The following is a 3956-nucleotide window of genomic DNA, read 5'->3' as shown; positions in this document are numbered from 1 at the left end:
TGCGATTGTGCACAAATCGAATGAGTTGTGTGTTTTCATGCCTACATTATTTTTCTTACTAACCATGATGTAGTTTAAGAGCTCAATATTTATTACCAGAATTCTTCTTTGGGATTTTTCAAAAATTGCAAAGGATTTTTCTTGCCTAATATTCTCATTGCCAATGTTATTTTTTAGATTCTTGACTAGACTCGTAACAAAATTGACTACAAATTTTTCATTTAAAGATGGATCAAAGAGGTTACCATTAAAGAGGGAATTATATTTTTTTCCTTTTTTGTATCCAATATAATTTAAATTTCAATGTAGGAATAGTTTACTAGTGATAAATGTCAATGAAGAGGTGGGAAATGTGAGATTTATCAATGCAAGTTTACGGACACATAGTCAATATTTTGGGCATAACTTTGTCATACAATATCAGAATTGAGTGATTCAAATTGAATTATAAACTAAATTCATAGGATCATATTCACTTGAAATATATTTTATAGATTCAAAGATTTGATCATCTAAAAATTTACTATCCTAAATCTATTCCTACTTTGGTCTTGAATTTCCTGCATGACACCTAGTGGGTATCTTGGTTGCATCTCCTTGGTTTGATATCCAAATTGAAAATTTACAATTGAGTTAGGATTTATGTTTTAAGGAATAAATAAATATTCATAGGTCAAAGAGATCTAGATCTCATTATTTGACCTATAAGTGCCTTGATTATGTATCTTGATGTGCAAATCATGGCAACATATACTATAATCTTTTGAAGCCTTCAAAATTCATTTAATACATTACTAACCCATCACAATACCTCTCAAATCATTTTATTTTGGAAAATTCCATACACCACACTAAACATACACTTTTGGGACATTTTAATAAGGATGCACATCCTAAACTATGCTTCATCATTTTCTTATTTTCGATATATGTGCTCATATCCATCCATTCAGTATGATACATGAACACATATTGAACATATTTCTTTTTTAACCTTTGTTTCATCACTCTCATGATCATTGGATCTAGACTAATTATATTTATATAAAATACTTTTGGAACTTTCAAGCTCCCTACTGATTATAAAGATATGAAGAGTTAAAAAGCCCCAAAAAAACTTATGTCTCCAAGTATCTTAATTTTGTTCTAGACCCACTAAAGAAAGGCACTAAAAGATGATTTATATCTTTACTTACATGGACCTCTAAAGGTCAAGAGCTGAGTTATAAAATTTTAAAGCTTCATACAACTACTTATTTAAAAAACTGATACTCAATTCTGAAATCATCGATGATGAATAAAGATTCTTACTATCTTCACTCATTCTCAACTCCATAAATGAGACAATATTGATATCTATGATATTTTTGGGTGAGTGACATCACAATTTCTTTGAAAGGTATGGGATATTTATTAGAAGAGTTTGTATATTACACAATTTTAAATTTTAAATTTGTAATGTTTTTGTGCACGAGATGTAGAGGCTATTGAATGGTTTAATGAAAATTTGGTTGTAGTAGTTGAATTTAAAACTTAAATGATCATGATTCCATTGCATAGTTATAAAGTAAATTTTCATATAATAGAGTGTTGATATATGATTGTTTTGTAGTGAAGAATATGTAATGGAACAATCATTACTTTGTTACCGATGTCAAACCTGCTACTTGCTAGTAAGACAACTACTTATTTTATTGGAATACTATCATTTGTTTGTTTGATGAGGAGGTTTTGATCAAATGAGATAACAAGAGCACCTAGATGGAAGGTTGAGTTATGGTATGAAAAAGGAGTACAAAGATCAGTTAAGACAGTGATGATAGAGTATACTAATTATCTACTTAAGGATGCAAAGGTTGGATACACTAATAAAGTTTAGAAGAACAAGTCACAAGAATTGTTTATGCCAAGCTTGACTAAGCACATAGTAGGTGCTGAGAAAAGTTAGCGCAAGCCAAGTAGAAAAGTTGGATTCTAATTTCTTTTCTTGTACATTTGCCATATCTGTCTCATTTATCTAAAATTGCACTTTCCTTTTAGGCTTCAATTTTTATGCCTTACTGTCGCTAACCTTTGTTGTTGTTGCATTATCTTTCTTACTATCATCCTTCATCTTATGAGTAATATCTTTTTTGAAGATACCAAAAGGCTTACCAGTTTCATTGTTAGTAGTCCTACTTCTCAAATTATAATTACTATGAACTTGAGATATCATTTCTATTGTAATTCTATCAATCTCTTCTTTAGAAGGATTTCTCAGATTTATATGACCAACATCTAAGCATGTAGTACATACGTTATCTTCACCATAGTCTTCATTATCTGAAAATACTTGTTGATGATGTAATTGGTAAACAATTATCTGATTAGCAATATCATTTTCATGCTCTTCTAGATCAAAATATTCATAGTCATCACACATATTAACCATATTGCATCTTACATCATCATGATCCTTTTCTTCTTCCCCCTCCTCATTTTGCACATTCTGATTTGCACCAAATGATTGGGCTACTGCACATTAGTCTAAGGAGTGAGGTAATTGGCATATGATGCACCATGGCACATCATCTATCATGTTGACTGAACTTATTTCATAGGGTCAGGGATACCATAATCTTTCATATTTTGAGTTTGATTGGGGATAGGTTTACCATCTTTCCACTAGCTAGTATATGGATAGTTTTTAATTCTTGGTTGCCTATTGAAATGATTGTTTTTCATTGGAGCCTTTGCACCAGCATTAGATTTATTTGCATTGAAAGCCAATAGGTTCATCTTTTTCAATAAATTCAACACTTGACTCATTGTTCTTAGGGTTAAAAATTTTGGGTCATCCCTCCGTCCTAGCTTACCGGATGTTTTCCTATTGTTTTAAATATTGATAGCTATCTTGTAAGCATCCCTTAAGGTTTTGGGATCTTTGTCTCTCAATGATAAGCCATTTTACTATCAAATGCATTGAAGTATGTAGTAAGGCATACATCTTCATGTAATCTCATTACCTAGAATAGCATATACATTCCCTTCTAAAACCTTACATTGAAGCCAAAGATAGAATCATTTGGGTTCTTTTTGATGTTGTTGAAATCATTCAACATGACATCAACATTAGTGTTATCTCCATACTATTCTTTGAATAAATTTCCAACTCACTCCATGAGCTAATGCTATCATCTGGTAATCTTCTAAACTAGTCTCTATCATCTTCAATTAATGAGTGCACAAACAACTTCACAACTGTCTCCTCATGTTCTACCTCAAAATCATTAGGCATGTCTATAACAATTCTCAAGTTTTCCTCACCAGCAACTGCATTATTTCTTGAGAATTTCACAACCTTGTCTCTAAGGTCAAATGATATTGGATGTGAGAAACCAAGAATACCTAAGAATTTTATTTGTCTGTATTTTTTCATTTATATAGGTTTCTTCTAAAAACCAACAATGTTTTATGTACTTGATGCACTAGTTTGATTTGTAACAATGCTCTAAGACTATTGTATTTGAAAGGTACGGATCTGAGTACTAGTGGTAGATGATGAAGTAGGGGTAGATTGAGGCACCTTTTGGTTAGGGGCTATTAGTCCACAAGTGGAGACAAAAGTTGTGGCTTGGGTGGATAAATTAGTGCATGAAGCTAAGGTAGAATTGGATTTAATGAATTGGATCTTCCTTTTAGTTTCTACTACCTAGGCTTAATTTTCAAATTTATTGAACTCTTTTTCTAAATCCTCCCTCTCCTTTATGGCTTTTTCTAGATCCAAATATAACTTAGATATATGAGGGTTTGTAGATTTATTTGGTACATCTTGAGACTCATTTACCTAGATACCTACAACATTACCTTTTCCTTTATCTATTGCTTTTACAATAGGATCTACATGGTTTAGTTGAATAGGATTATAGGGTTGAACTTGAGATATAATAGGTTCTTGAATTTGGCTTATAAGTTTT

The sequence above is a fragment of the Cupressus sempervirens genome, chromosome 4 (genome assembly GCF_028749045.1).
Source record: "Cupressus sempervirens isolate cs-2001-9-10 chromosome 4, ASM2874904v1, whole genome shotgun sequence".
Lineage (NCBI taxonomy): Eukaryota > Viridiplantae > Streptophyta > Pinopsida > Cupressales > Cupressaceae > Cupressus > Cupressus sempervirens.
Note: the sequence above shows the minus strand (reverse complement) of the source record.